At 38.0% G+C, this 16711-nt stretch overlaps 1 long non-coding RNA gene across 1 annotated transcript; it reads left to right on the top strand.

The window, feature by feature from the left end:
* Positions 1 to 1284: 1284 nt before the first annotated feature.
* LOC108718492 lies at positions 1285 to 6865 on the top strand. Its single transcript, XR_005961800.1, has 3 exons — positions 1285 to 1382; positions 2906 to 3050; positions 6741 to 6865. It is a non-coding gene; the product is annotated as an uncharacterized LOC108718492 (long non-coding RNA).
* The last annotated feature ends 9846 nt before the right edge of the window (positions 6866 to 16711 follow it).

Genomic DNA, 16711 nt, shown 5'->3' with positions numbered 1-16711 from the left:
ATAAATCATGTTTTATGCCCAGTGGTTTTGTCAACTCACAATGATGTTTCTTTGCTATGCAGATTGTTATTAGAACTGGTAACGGGAAATTGTTCTGACGAGATGCATTTCTTGTAATCAAAGGGGTTGTTTAGCTTTCAACACTTTTTTTAGTCCAGTATAGAAATAAATACTTTTTTGTGACCATTTGATGTTGATACTAGCTCTTTTTACTTGTAGCATCACATACTTTCACCAAATAGTTGTATTCATTAAGTGGATGGAATTAAAGGAACGGTAACACCGAAAAATGAAAGTGTCCTAAATCAATGGAAATATAATGTGCGATTGTGCTGCACTGGTAAAACTGGGCATTCGCTTCAGAAACACTACTATAATTTATATAATTAAGCAGCTGTGTAGCCATGGGGGCAGCCATTCCAAGCTGAAAAAGGAGAAAAGGCGCACAGGTTACACAGCAAATGACAATCAAGCTCTATAGTATACAATGGGATTCTTCAGAACCTATCTGTTATCTACTCTGTGTCCTGTGCTTGAATGGCTGCCCCCATGACTACACTGCAGCTTCTTTATATAAACTATCATTTTTTTCTGAAGTAAACACACCAGTGCAGGGCAACAGTACATAATATTGTCTTTCCTTTAAAACACTTTAATTTTTTGGTGTTACTGTTCCTTTAACTTTAGATTACTGTTCATTCTATTTTTGCTATTTTTGCTTACATTCTTGACTGGTGACACACCTTTCTGATCGTATCCTTTTATACTAAGGAGTGTTTAAAGGAGTGTTTTATGCGTTTTTAATGGTTAAATATAAATGTTCACACACACAAAAAAAATAATATATATATATATGTATGTATATGTGCTACAATTAGTTGCCAATAACTGGCTATGCCCACATATCACTTGAATGACTCTTTCCGACAACTAACATATCCAAACAGGGAATCCTTTAGAAGGAGAATGCTCAACAATATATTAGTGTAAAGTGATAATTTCAAGCAGTACTAACATGACAATTGGTTTGCCATTATGTTGAGATACCTAGTGTTTTGCCATTAACATAGATATTTGCGTTTCATAAGGCGCTTGTTCAAATCATAAACTTATTGTGAACCGGTAACTGGAACACAGTGTGAAGGGAGTTATATTTCCCCTAGGTTCATGTCTTACTCCCATATCTACAGCAGTTCTGAGTGGGTTAATTCCCCTAGAAAGTCTCACCTGGGGAATAATTAGCAGGCTAGATCAGTTAGCTGCTAGAGAGGGTTGGGGCTCAGAGTGAAATATTGAGACACACACTGAGGAGAGCTGGGAGCTGAGTGTAGCCATTGGAAGCGGCTGCTTATTTTCCCACAAAGGGAAAGGACATTGTAAAGGTACTGTGACTCTGGGGAGTTGTACTGTTTGTGTTTGACCGGGAATCCCAGTAGGGGACTGGTAGTAGAGAGGGAAACTACCCTGTGTATTAGTTAGAGCCCAAGTGTGGCAAGGGTTTTTTTTTTTATTTTGTTTTATGCTGCTTTGCTCACATAATCTTTATATGTGAACAATAAATGGACTTTGCCCTGTTCAAGACCCGTCTGTTCGTATGATCCTGCTCACATTATTTATTAACTTAATCAGGGATTGTCCAATAATAATTGGTGTTAGCGTGCAACACTGCAGCTGAGCTTTAACGCCCAATACAACAAGCTTCAATGAACAAGGAACACCTTCTGTCTAGAGAGTGTTTAGTAATTGTGGAAAAAAAAATCAAACATTTGAAAATTCTTGTAGAAATCCAGTTCCATGTTTTGGTCTCTGCCCCATAGTTTCTTGTCAGACATAAGTAAGAAAAATATACTATTTGATAAAAGCTTGTATGCATGTTAAAACACATAATGTCAAATTTTTTTACAGGTTTACTATGTAGTTTAGTTCAGATTCTATGTGTGTGTGTATATGTATGTGTCTATATATCTATATATCTATCTATATATATATATATATATATATATATATATATATATATATATATATATATATATATATATATATATATATATATATATATATATATATATATATATATGTGTGTGTAATTATTTTTTTTTTTTATGAAAATAAATTAAAAATGTAAGGCCACACCCACAGCTGACACTGACAAACCAAATTGGGTCATATTGAAAAACTGCAGTTAACCATCATAGAAGGCCTTTACTTTTACAACAGTTTCTCAATTATCTGCCCTGCTACAGCTACACAAACTCAGAGAAAGGGACTGACAAGTTCTGAAGATTCTCTGGAGCCTTGTGCTTTATAATTTGATAGACTAACAAGTCTGGTTTTGGCGCATGCTACCTGCCTTAAAATATAATGATGACATTTGGTGGAATAATGGTTTGTAGTTGTTCACACTTTGGGCTAGGGCCCTGGTTTCAATAAAGCCAACTTTGTGAGTACAGTTTGGGGAACATGCCCCTGTGTACAAAGTGAGGTCCTTGCAGAATAGGTTTGCTGAGACATGCGGAGATAAGGGAGGAAGAGCTTGACTTGACTGCTCAACCCAAATCTGCACCTGCATTTTAACAGTAGGATAGCAGAATATTATAAATACCTTGTAACAGATATATATGTATAGACTCAAAAACCCTGGTATATGTCATAAAATTTGTGAAAATTCTACTAGAAATTAATTTATATAGTGCCTTACCTCTATGAGATGGTTGCACATTTGTACTTGGATAAACTCAGAATTTGGACAGCTGCAGGAACTGAGGTCAGAGGGCAAGCATATATTTTGGGATTGTCCCCAATGCAGGATATATGGTCAAAAGTGCTTCATCTATACTTATAAGTGACTGATACAGAGCTCATCCTAGAATCGCATATCTGTTTAATATCTTCTCTATCTCACTAGTCAAAGTACAGGCCAGCATTCTGCATCTTTTAGCATTTGCTGCCAAAATGTGATCAGAAAACTTCTGAGAAGGAGAGGAACTCCCTCCAATACAGATTATAACCAACTGTATGTTACAAAACATCCAAAAGAATTAGACCGGAAAGTAAGTACCTGTTGTTCAGTTTTGTAAGGTGTCTGGATGTATTGCCAGCAATAATCCTATTCCATATAAGAACTGTATTTATCCTATACAGTATCTATATGGATAGAACTATGAATATGTGACCACAGTTTAGAAGTTAATTGCTACAACTGCTATATTCGAGATAGCTTGCTAGAATTAGCTTGCATTGGGTCTTACAGCTCTTTAAGTATACATACAGTATTTAGATCAGCAGTGTAATGTGTACACAATATTTAAATGTATATAAAGCACTTTCATTTACTTCTAAAGAAATCGGAGGCACACATAGGCTCAGCCCCTGCACTGGCCAAGAATTTGGTAAGGAGAAGACAATTTTGTTAAAGCACATACGCAAGTGAGAACTGCAAGTGTCATTTTTTTTTTATCAAAAGCAAAGCTAGGTAAACATTCTGTTTGCAGGAGAGTAAATTCATTTTGCTTTTCTTTTCAAGTAACCGGAAATTGTTTAAAAAAAAGGGGGGGGTCATCCTGAGTCCTTTATTGTACAGTAAAGACAGAAGGTGCAGTTCAGATTCACAAATCATCTGCCTAACTAACAGTTTATAGTTACATAGAAAATAATTTTTACCAACCTGGAAAGTTTTTCAATTATATAGCTTATTCCTTCAGCAGCTCCTCAATTTTAAATAGCTGCAGCTATCTGGATGTTGGAGACTAATTTAACCTTGAAACCAGGCAGTGGCTTGAATAATAGACTGGAATATGAACAGAATAGGGACTGAATAGAAAGATAAGTAATAAAAAGTAGAAATTACAATAACTTTGTAGCCTGACAGAACAATGCATTGTTTGTATGAAAAGAAGCAGAAGAGGAAAGCAGATGATTCACATACTATAAAAAATGAAGACCAGTTGAAAAAAATGCTAACAATAAGCCATACTATAGCATATTGAAAGTGAACTCCACCATTAACAAGCATGACATTTGCTGGGAATCGTGCAGAATGTTCAGTGTTAGAATGTTCGTAAATATACTGTTTTCTAAAGAGGTTTTATATTGATATAGGCACACTGAATTAACTTCTGAAAAAGCTGAATTTTAAGGACAAGGAAAAACTAGTGGAAGTTTTAAGCACTACCCAGTGAGTCTAATCACTTGCAACTTACCCCGGCATTGCATTGTATATAGAGCACTGACTTGTGGTTCTTTTCTCCAGAAGCAGCTGCTTACATCATTCTCCAGCCTACCAGATATCCTCTATGCAAATTCAGACTTGACTCACCTGTGGAGAGTCTTGCGCTGGTCCATTTTTTGGAACCCGTACCCGACCTATACCAGCAACCTGCAATCTGCAACCCGGACCCCCATTCTTACCTGCTTGGACCCGCTACCCGACCCGCAAGTACCTTATCCGCAGGGCCAGAACTAGGGGTAGGCACTTGCCTAGGGCGCAAAGCTGAGGGGGCGCCAGGCACGTACCTCCTCTGGCTCCTACCCCCTAGTCCGGTCCCCTCTCTCCTGTCTGGACTGTCCGCGTCTGATCGCTCACGTCGATTGGCGCATGCGCACTGGCGTCAGTCCGTGCATGCATACCAGAAGTGATTCGCGCATGCGCGCCAGCTGTGGTTCGCGCATGTGCACCAGCGTCTGTGCAGGCCAGCGTCTGTTTGCCCATGTGTGCCCCCCTTCGGCGCAACAGCTGGCCAGGTTGCCTAGGGCGCATGCCCACCCTGGCCTGGCTCTGGATCCGGAACCGCTGACCATCAAGAATCAGGAAGTGCTGTCATTGCAACCTGGAAATTACATCATTGGAAGTAGGCGTGATCAGGGGGGAAAAGGAGTAAAACGGGAAGTGCTGTCATTATAAACCGGAAGTGACATCATCGGAAGTGGGCGTGATCAGAAAAAAGGAGTATAAATTGCTATTGAGAAGACCCGCAACCTGCAGAACCGACAACCCACGTCTATACCCGCACCCGGAACTTCTACCCGCAGGGTACCGCAGGTTTTTGTGGGTAACCCGCGGATAACCGAGCCGCTGCAGGACTCTAACCTGCAGTACAGAACACTTCCAATGATTATTATACTGTGCATGTGTCATGTCTGAACTCAAAAAATTCTGGGGCAAAATGGAGATGGTCCACTCTGGACAAACGTAACCCAACATAAGGTGTTTTTTCAGACCCTTTAACAGTTCACAAATTGTGTTTCATCAGTGTCATTTTTTTTAGGAAAAGTTGTGGCCGCAAAGTAGTGGTAATTGCTGAGCCTTCTTAGCATCATAAGTAATGGAAATTAGGGAATATCACTTACAAAAGCAGACCAATCAACGAAAAATGATCAACATGAGCTATAGGTAACGTTTCATGTTCATTAATATCTTGAAGAGTAGTCTTTGTGTCAGTAACACTTTAATTGTGTTCTTTTCAGCTGTAAAGTGGAGGTCACTGACTCCAGCAGTCAAATGATTGCACTGTGAGGCTACAGTTTTATTGTTATTTTATTATTACTTATATTTCTATTCAGGCCCTTTCCTGTTCATACTCCAGTCTTGCATTCAAACCACTGCCTGGTTCATAAGGTCATTTGGATCCTAGCAACCAGATATCTGTTGAACAAAATGCTAAATAATGAAAAATGAAGATTACTCTCTACATCACAATAAAAGTTAACTCAAATGTGAAGAACCCCTTTAACCAAGTTTGCTCAAGTAAGTATTTTCTATAGGATCCGGTTGGTCAGGAAGTAACATATTGTGCCACCCCCCTAGCAGTTCTCTTCAGTTTTAATTGCAAGTGATGACATATTGGCATCTCATGCTGTTTTTATTTTATAACATATGTTTTCATTACATAGTCCTTGCATAGGAATTTAATTAGCTAGCCAATGCAAAGTCATCAGCACACTTTCCTATGAAGATATATCATACCGTAGCCCTGCAATATGGTGCATGCAGAGTTTCAAAGTTCAAAATTGTCCAATGAACCATAAAGAAAACACTAATAAAAGTCTAATAAACCCACTATATTAATGTTAAAAATAACGTTTTTATTAATGTACAGGTATGGGATCCTTTATCCAGAAAGCTTCCAATTAAGGGAAAACCATCTCCCATTGACTCATTTTATCCAGATAATCTAAATTTGTATTTCCTTTTTTCTCTGCAATAATACAATAGCACCTTGTACTTGATCCAAACTGTGATAAAATTAATCCTTATTGGAACGAAAACCAGCCTATTGGTTTTATGTAATGTTTAAATGGTTTCCTAGTAGACTTAAGATATGAAGATCCAAATTATGGAAAGATCTGTTTTCCAGAAAACCCCAGGTCCCCAGCATTCAGGATAACGGGTCCCATACCTGTATCAAAAAGCAAAAGAGGGTTTTCGGTGCGCATACAAGGATTGGTGGATCCATTTATTGAGGTGCTGCTATCTTTACTATTTGAAAAATAGAGCGCGTCTTCTCTCCCTCTTTCCCATACCTGTATTGACACTAACCCTGGGTTTTTCTTGGTGAAAACCACTGTCACAAATCTGATTGGGATAAACAAATAGCTCAAAAAGTGTTGTATTACATTCTAAAATCCAGCAGCAGCATTTTGCTCTGCTCTCCGCATAATGTACAAATGTGACCCCAAACAGGATGCCTCTGGGCACGGAATATAAAAATGTGCCTGTGTTCTGGTTTTTTTTTTTTTGTCAGCGAGAGCAGCATGCGGCAATCGTTTTGGGAGCTGAAGAAAGAAATGTCTAATTTACATCTGATGACTGAAGTACAAGGCAAGGTGCTAAGAAAGCTGAAAGCAAGCGTAAATGCATCCAAGAAAGGCAAGTCACAGTGTCGCTGGTAATGAGATTACTACAAACCTCTGATCCCAATATTGCCATTTAAAAAGCAACTAGCTATCATATCTCATCAGAATCTTGCTGTTTGAGGCTGATCTGTCTGAGTACATTACAGCTCCAGCCTACCCATTTTCTGGTTTGGCTTCTGTCTCATACTGGTCAACTTCACACATAAAGGTGTTGCTGATGTGTTTTTCTGCAGTGCTGTATTCTGTTCCCCTTGTGGCTTTTTTTTCTCAGTCAGCCTAAGTGAACAAGGCAGAGGTGTTAACAGTTTCTGTCTGACCTTTCTCCATTTCTACCTCCCATATAAACAATGCAGATATTTTATGTCTGGGTATTAAATACTCGGGCTGATTAATGTGATCAGCCATGCATTTGTTTCACTTTAAATGATATGCTTTTTTTTTTTAATTTTAAATGTTCCATTTGCTGCTAGATTGCTTAACATCCGTTAAGATTTGGGGCAGGTCTGCCACTAAAAGCAGAGCATGTTGCTAAATGCTTGCCTCTGTTTCCTGACTGTTCTATGTCCCCTATTTTCCTGGGTTTTCTTTTAAAATGCATTTTAATTTTGCCTTTAAAAAACAAGGTTCACTGTAGTAAGCATGAGAGCATCACAATAAGAAGTATTAGAGTATTTTTCTAGCTGTACAAATGTTACAGTTTCAAGTGTAAATGACAGCAACTGTTTTCAGCAAAGTGTAGGTACATGAATGCAGGAGGGCGTGAGATAAACACAAAAGCTTCCAGCTGCGGCTGAACTTCAGGTTCCAGGATTCCTAGGCAATCTCCTGGCTTCAGGCATCATGGCAAATGCATTGCAGTAGCCCCACAGGCCATAGCCTTAGTTACAAGGGCAACTTTTTCCACAAAAAGTGCAAATCCACTAATTGCTCAGTATCTGGTATAAAACCTGCAACAATGTGAGTCTCTGACTGTTGTACTTATATACTTAGCTTAACTTGTAGTAAGAAAAGGTTCACATCCTAGAAAACCAAACAACAGAAGGAAGGGGTAATTTATTAATGCAAAGTACAACATTGGTCACATTGTTCACAATGATGCTTGTTTCAATACGTGTTCTTTACACCAATGCCTTGCTACTTAATGCCAATACAGTAGTCCACTTTGCTCAGTAAGTTGCAAGCAGCAGGGCACATGGATTTAAGGAAGCCCTGGAATTAATAACCTATTTTTAGACTCTTATTTCTGCATTGCACCTACCTACCCAAGCAACCAACCCAAAATTGGGAATGATGCCATTTATACTCACATTGTTAATGTAATTGCTATTAAAATCAGGATTTGTCTTTATTCTCTACACTGCTGCACCTGACTACTTGCATCATTGCAGTAGTTGTCTCCTTTAAAGGGCATGTAAAGGCAAAAAAATAAAATCTAATTTTTACTTTCTTTAATGAAAAATAAACCTATCTCCAATATACTTAAAAAATGTGTACCATTTTTATGAGAACCGTGACTGTATGCAGTGAAATTCTCCCTTCATTTACTGTTGTGGATAGGAATTGTCAGATGGTCCCTAACTGCTGAGCAGGGAAACAATCATACTTATGAACAGCAGGGGGAGCCCCCGCCTTACTTCCCAGCAATGCAGAACTCAAGCAGCTTTGTTTATGACGATCCCTAAGCAGCCCAGACCACACTGAGCATGCGAACAGTCTTAGTCTTGCAAAGATGTTTAACAAAAGTTACAAGATGGTGACCCCCTGTAGCCAACTTTGAAAGCATAAATTATTTGTTTGATTAGGCTTGTGGTGCAGTAAGTGCGGTAAGTTCATGTTTATATTTAGTACACAAAATACAGCATTTCTAGCCTTATTCTATTTTAGACTTTACATGCCCTTTAACCTGTAGCTAGGCTGGTATCATAGTTTGCCAAGATGGCAAAATAAACAGTGGCAGTGCCTTCTCCCATTTATGCATCCTAAACACTAGCCACTACCCTTCAAGGTAACTGTCTAATGGTTTTGCAGATTAAATGGACAGACTGGCCATAAATGCATGTGGCCATATTCTTTTTCTTGGGCTGTTCAGATGAATGATCAGAATTGCAGGTAGTGGAAATCTAGAGGCTTTGTTTGCTCATGTACCATCCACCCACCAGTGCATCAGCAGATTAAAAATTCATTTTAGCCCCCCCCTATTGTAACCTTTGTATGCTACCTGTATGTATTAATTGTTGTGTTGTATTCCTTGAAAATCAATAATCATTTTGGAAAAAAAATATTTAATATTAGGCAGATCACAGGGTAGTCTGTCAAAACCAACACACGGCCACACCAAATTGGGCAGCCTACAAACATTATCACCATGATAAAAATCTTACATCATCAAACTTACATCTGACCTTTTTACTGATCATATTTCAAAATGGGCAAGATTTAAACAATCATCCTCACAAAGCAATTAGTAGGTACAAGCAAAGACCGAGCCTTGTATATCACTCTCTTGTATATCACTCTCAGTAGTGCCTGATAAGAGGATAGATAATATTTGTATTATATTTGTATTGTGCTGCATTGTGCAGGGAGCAATATTAAATATTCAGAAATTCAGACTAGAGCTTACTGTTCTTTCCTTTGGGGGTTGCCAAAACATAAAGTTAAAGGAATGCAATTGAATATAATGGGGAGCAATTTCTAACAATTATTATATAGAATGTGGGCTTGAGTATTCATCACATTCACAGGCCATTGTCTATTCTCCATGTTTTTATACCCAAGATTGAGTTAATTCTATTAGCGCTTGGTGCTGGTCTCACTGATAAAATGGGGTACGCCTATTGTGCTGTGTATGTTAGTGCACTTATCATTTATGATCTCTATATGTTTTTGCAGCTTACCATACTGATTCTGTAGAAGAAGATGATTTGCTGAAGAACTGCAGTAAGATACACGTATCTGCTGCTGCTTGTGCTGTACCACATGAGCATACGCTTAGTAGTGTTCCAGCACCCAAACCACAAGAACACATAAACCGTCTTTTGGAAAATCCAGATTTCTTGCACTAGACACACGAGAGGCCTATTCCAGTATGCGGAACAGACAGTGAAGATAGTGATTCCTACCAGAAAATGTCTTTCGTAGAGAGTTCCTGGGTAATACCGAGTCCTCCAAAGCCTAACGAAATGCTCTTCTGGGAAATCAAAAATGATTCTTCAAAAACTTACGTAGTGCATTATTATAATGCTTATGATAGCTTTAACAGTTAAGGACAAATGCTACATTGCCATAGAATGTTCTGAATTCATTGGTTCCTTTGTTTGAGCATCATGTTGCTCATTACAGGTTTCACTCCTCTAAAGCACAGCATATTGAAGGAAAAGGATAGTATGGGAACAGTTCTTCACTGAAGATACGTATAACCCATAATTTATTGTGTTCTAGAAAATTCTCATGTCAATCATATTTAGCCATCACTTTCTTGATTGTGATTTATAAAATGTTATACGAAAATATATAATGTGAAAGCTATTGACGAATTTAGTCATTTGGCTAAACATTAATCTGATTGGTTGTGTCTGTTATTTTGTAGTCTGATCTTGCAGTGGACTATAGTGAATATAAGAATTTACAATTTGCAAAAAAACAGAGTAATCAATAATGCTCAAGAAAAGTAGAAACTGCAAGTACTGGAAAAACATTTTATAAGGGTGGGGTCTGCTAGCAGTCGGCACAGGTCACTTTTTGGTGCCCTGGTGCTGCCTGAGTGACTCTGGTTCTGTGAATCCATTGCTCTAGAATGAGAAACAAATTGTTTTTATTGCTGTTTTTGGGTTGATAGAAACGTATCATTGTATCCAGTTGTGTTGTTTGGCTTCATTTTATCATGATTTTTACAGGACTTGTTGCAACTTCTTTTAAGTGATGGCAGTTACCAAAGGAAGAACTGCATTAGATGGTAGTTTTGCTATCTTTTAAATGAAAGGGTAAGTACATATTAAGGGGAAGATTTATTAAGGATCAAGTTGTAAGTTTTTGAGGTTGGTTCTGTGGTCAAAAATAAATTTTTCGGGTAAAAAAAACCCCAGCTTGAATCCAAAAATACACCTTGTAAAACCTGTCAAGGTCATGTAGAAGTCAATGGCAGAGGTCCCTTGAACCATTTGAAGATGTTAATAGCCTTCATGATGTACAAGTTTTTTTCGGAGGGTTTTGCCCAAAAACTCAATTCAAGTGATTCAATTCAAGGGTTTTTTTTGCAAAAAACTTGATTACTTCAAGTCGCTGAATCTATTTTTTCCATTCCAGGTTTCTCTTGAATAAGTTATAAAAAAAACCCCGTCTAAAATGTGATCTTTGATAAATAACCTCCTAAGTATGTAAATAAAGTAGATAACTGTCAGTTTTGGCATTTTAAATCTGTCCACACACATATTGCCAGAACAAGCCAAATTTGATACAGTAAGTCTTAAAGTCATTCAAATATCATAACACACTAGTTGATTGGAAAATGGGTTCCATATGCCCTATTGGCCAAACCAGAGTAGCTTGGAGCTCAGTCTAACCCAATCAATAAGCTGGAATTGTTGTGAAAGCACAGTGTGGCAAATTTGCACAGTATCCTACAGAACTGAGATATATGATTATTTATAATACAGTATATAATATGTGTTTAGCATAGTTTAGGTGGAATATTTAGTGCAAGGATTTACCATATCTGCCGATAGATATAAGGGTACATTATTAGGTGTGAGGCTTGGCTGAATATAAAAAAAAAAGTAATCTTGATTATTGTAGGATTGTAAACAAAACTCTAGACTTTATAGACCCTCGACTTGTATTTTATTGGCCTTTGTTCTCCTCAGCTCTACCCTAAAGATCATGTTTTTTTTTTGTTTTCTTTAAACCAAATGACATATTTAATTATAAATTTAAAAGTGATTCACAATGAAGATAAAAATATTGATTTTTATATCAGAATAATAAGCACAAAAATAGCATCTATCATATGCTCCTGTTTTGCACCTTAATACACTGTACACTGATTTCAATGCCCAATTTTTACTTTGTTCCTTATATATACTGTGTGGTTTATTGCAACAGGCTGCTGGACGGTAAGGTCTGACGCGTTTCAGGAATGGCACCCTTAAAGAGATACTGACATCAGAAAATAACCTTTTTTATTATCTATCATACATTGTCTTTGAATGCTATTTATAATTTTGCCATAACAGTATTTGCCTGATGCTTTTACTTTACCTTTCTTATGACCCTGTTCCTGTATGAGGGGGCTGCCATATTTGCGCAGCAGGAGTAGTTTAGCATTAGAAACTTTAACCTTCAGGTTAAGAAGAGACAGTCAGGTTGGCAAACAATCAGGTTTAGGAACTTCAAGTGACAATTAATTTTTTAGTATCAGAATCACTTTAGTCCTAGGCTGTAGCTGTATCATACATATGGGTTACCCTGTGTAAGTTACTCTGTTTTCTGACTTTCATGTGATGCCATAAAATCATAAAGCATCAAGACAGAAAAATATGATAAGCCAATGCCCCCATTCAAATTTAGAAAGGAGGGCCTCGGCCAAACTAAGGCCACACTTTACCTTCCACTTCTTGTGACCTGCTCACTAAACCAGCAGTTTGTCTGTGTTTGCAGCCAAGACCCAACATAATTTAATAAAGCAGTAAAATGACTAGAAAACAGGACAGTAAAGAACAAAATACAACCCCCCGAGGACCCTTTATATTTATTTTTTTTGCACATTTCTGATTTAGGTCTTGACTAATTTGCAATTAAAAAGTGGTTCATACATTGGAGGTTTTGTATTTGTCGAGTCTCTAAGTGTAGAACACCACGGGCGATTTTACCTGCGATACCTTCTGTTCCAACACAATGAGACTAATCGCACGCGTCACGTTGGGTGCGCCGAAAATCATGTAAGTAATACAAATATCACACGTAGAAGCTGATTGCTGCAACACAATACGACTGTCGGATGAAGACGCAACATGCATTATTCGCATCCCACAGTTGTGTAGGATGCAATCAGCTTCTACGTGCGACATTTGTATTACTTACATTAAATCTGGCTTGATTAGTCTCATCGCGTTGGAACGGAAGGTATCGCAGGTAAAATCGCCCATGGAGTTCTACCCTAAAAGAGAAGAAGGCATTTGGAAAAAGGAAAATTCTTGTAAGAGCAAATTGTATAATACGCTTAGTTTCACATTATTTTGTTGGTTGGCCTGAAGCACTTGAAGTGTGGGTTGCTTCCACCTGGTGTTGGCCTACATCTCAGCATCCAGCGACAGACTGAAATTGCCCTGAGTTGGAGGCCTGCAGTTTGCTCATACCCTGGCACCTGTAGAAATCGCTGTAAAGTTGCAAGAAACCTGCCTCTTGTTTTTATATAATAACTTGAAGTGGAACTAAAATGATTGAATTAAAATGATTTTCCTGTGTTTTTAATGGAGCAAAACTTGTAAGCTGGAGATTGATCTAAGTTTATCATAAAACCCCAAAATCATTGGGATGACCAAAACTCAAATTGTAGGACATAAATCAAACATCAAGTGAAAAGTCAATTAGAATGCATTAACTATATAATGCTGGGGATAATTGGTATTCCAACAGAACACCTAGGCTTAGGTCAGAATTCAGTGTCCAGATGTGAGTTAAAGTAGGATTGTGGCAACATTCATAGATCAAGCAAGGGATTTGTTCTGGTACCCAGAACACGACTGCTGGTAGACATTTTGCAAGAATGTAATTGATATTAACATGTTCTTGTTGTTAAACCTCACCATGTGCTAGGCTTTCGTAGATAAAATAAAATACTAACTTAAAATCCTTTTTACACTCCTCCTAGAGTTTGGTCATTCAAGGCAGCCCATTCTAGGAGTTTAAAATTAACCATCACACCATCAGGGGGCATTTCAATTTTAAACTCTATGAACTTATACTACACTGAACCCCTTTCATTTATGACTACTACTCTTATGGGGAAAGCCTAAATGAAATTCTGTTTCACAGGTTAAGCAGCTTCAGGCAAAGAAAGGGGTTTTAGCCACCACGACTCTGGTGTCAGTACACTCGGGAACATATTAGCAAAAAGTGAATACAAAGCTCACCAGAGGGAAATTTCACAGCTCTCTGTGTATGCGTAGCAGAGGGTGTAAGTAGAGCAATATTTTCAGCCTCCAATAAATAGGCCCTTAAAAATCCAATACAACGGTAGAGAACTGGTGAGTTCCCCTGTGGTGAACTCTATTTTCACTTTTTGATAACTATACCACCCTGTGCCATAAGGATTAGCCTTGCCTAAGCACCAGTTGCTGCCCACAACCTTCCCTATCCCATAAATGGTTAGTGCTCCGGTTTCATGGAAGCTTTAGAATGCCATTATTATTTCTATGGCATCTTAACATGTGCAGTCATTAAAACTTTACATATAATATTGCTATTATTTTACAAGAGAGACATTTTTCTTCTGTACTGATAGTCGGCCCTATTTGGATATGCCATGTTTAGAAGCCAGAGGGTAGATTTGGAAACTACAGCAATGTTTTATACCAACCAGTATTCGAAAAAGCTCACCGTACTGTTCCGCTGGAATCCTGCAGCCACTCATCATGTTTGAGCTTACTGTCTGTAAATAATGGAAATGGTATGATACGCTGAAACGCATTGTGACCAATGAATAGAGCAGGGGCCCAAGGGAGCACAGCCTACCGCAAAGTAATAGAACACCAGGCAATATGCATAAAACAAATCCTACTCACTAGGCTTGAGCTGATAAAATCAACTACCTGTGTAATAACACAGCAGAAGCGAGGATTTCTCTTGTGGCTGCACTGATTCTCTCTCTGATCACTAATGTAGCTTGCTTTTTTATTTTTTTTTTTATATAGAATTAGTCAGCTGGTCACGCTTTTCAAAAGCAATGAGAAAAGGCCTGATTGCTCATCTAAATAGCGTTATTGCTTTTATTTGTCAGGTTAAATGTAACCGAGAGATGTGGTTTATTAGCTGTATGTAATGTTGTCTGTGCCTATGATAGAACCAAGACATTGTGATAGAGAATAAACAATATGCTGGTTTGTAAATATGTCTGTTTGCATTAACACTAACTCTCTACAATAAAATGTTTATTGAAATCAAAGTTGTTGCAATTCAATTTGTAAAAATGTCCAGCGTCTCCAAATTACATTGAGATCTTTATTGCATTATCGTCACTAGGAAATCTTTTGTCATATGCAAATTTTTAATGCACTGTTACTGAATATTTAAAATATCTACACACTTTCTATAACATATAGAACATTAGAAAATATTTATAGTTGATTTTGCATTAGTGCCCAAGCAGTTATGTGGGGTGTATGGAGTGAGCTTCCTACATCCAATGATAGTCACACAGTATGGGAAATAAGCTGGACAATAATTAGGGATGCACAAAATCTAGGATTTGGTTTTTAGATTCAGCCTTTTTTTTTTTTTAAGCATCACAAATTTAGTAACTCATTTGATTAAGGGAGCTAATCCCGAAACACGTTAGGTGTTGTATACCAGCAGCAATAAATATTTTTTCAAGAAGTGACTAAGTTTGTGATATGGATCCAGTGGGGACACTGAGGACTGAGCACCTGGCAAGGGAGCAATGGTGAGCTGGAGCGTTTTTTTTAAGCAAGTGCCTGGCTGAACCAAATTTGAAATCCTTAAGATCACATGCCTTTTCATCACACAAACAAGGAAGTAAAAAATATTTTAAAGAGGTTGTTCGCCTTTGAAAACTTTTAGTATGATGTAGAGAGTAGTGATTTGCGGGTCGGGATTTCCCTGACCCGCAACCGACCCTAACCCGCCATCCCTTGGCCAGCATCCACACTTCTGGATTCCTTTTATAGACCCGCCCCACTGAGGACGTCACAAAATGGGCGGGGGACATGGAAGTCGGAAACCGGCATTTGACTGTGGGGGGCGGGGAGAGCAGGAGGTCGGCCCGTACCCACACGACCCGCAGGTAAATCAGCTGATCCCACGGGTATTGGGTCAGCTCGCACATTACTAGTAGAGAGTGATATTCTGAGACAATTTGCAATTGGTTTTATTTTTTATTTGTAGTTTTTCAGTTATTTCACCGTTTATTCAGCAGCTCTCCATTTGCAATGTCAGCAATCTGGTTTTGTTGGTCTTGGTCAGATTTACCCTAGCAACCATGTATTGATTTGAATACGAGACTGGAATATGAATAAGAGAGGCCTGAATAGAAAGATGAGTAATAAAAAGTAACACTAATAGTAAATGTGTAGCCGTACAGAGCATTTGTTTTTTAGTTGGGGTCAGTGACCCCCATTTGAAAGCTGGAAAAAGTCAGAAGCAGAAGGAAAATAATTCAAAAACTATAAACACAGAAAAATAAAATATAGTAAATTCAAATTATAGTAAAAACAACTGAAAGTCATTAATTTGAAAACAAACTTTTGTAAAGGTGAACTACACCCGCATATTTTCTTTTTAATATGGTACCCAAATTAGAATTACGGCTTCAAGGAGATTACTGAAGGCCCCGTAAACAAGCATCAAGATCATATTATGTTGCTCAAGTATCATTTTTTACTTCATAGAGTCTGGCTGTTTTTCCCCAATTTCCCTTTCCATCGGTTGGATATTTACATCTTGATATTTAAAGTAATCGCACCCCTAAACAAGATTTGCATGGTTTTGGGGTGGCCACCTATGCACTGGGGATTATACAGTTTGGTCTTATTCTAACTACAGTATATGCTAATAAAGAGCATGCAGGTCTCCATAGACACATCTATAGTTAGGCAGACAAGCCATTTTCTCGTGGTGTTTATAT

This window comes from Xenopus laevis, chromosome 6L (genome assembly GCF_017654675.1).
Source record: "Xenopus laevis strain J_2021 chromosome 6L, Xenopus_laevis_v10.1, whole genome shotgun sequence".
NCBI classification, from domain to species: domain Eukaryota; kingdom Metazoa; phylum Chordata; class Amphibia; order Anura; family Pipidae; genus Xenopus; species Xenopus laevis.
This window is presented reverse-complemented; position numbering and strand designations above follow the sequence as displayed.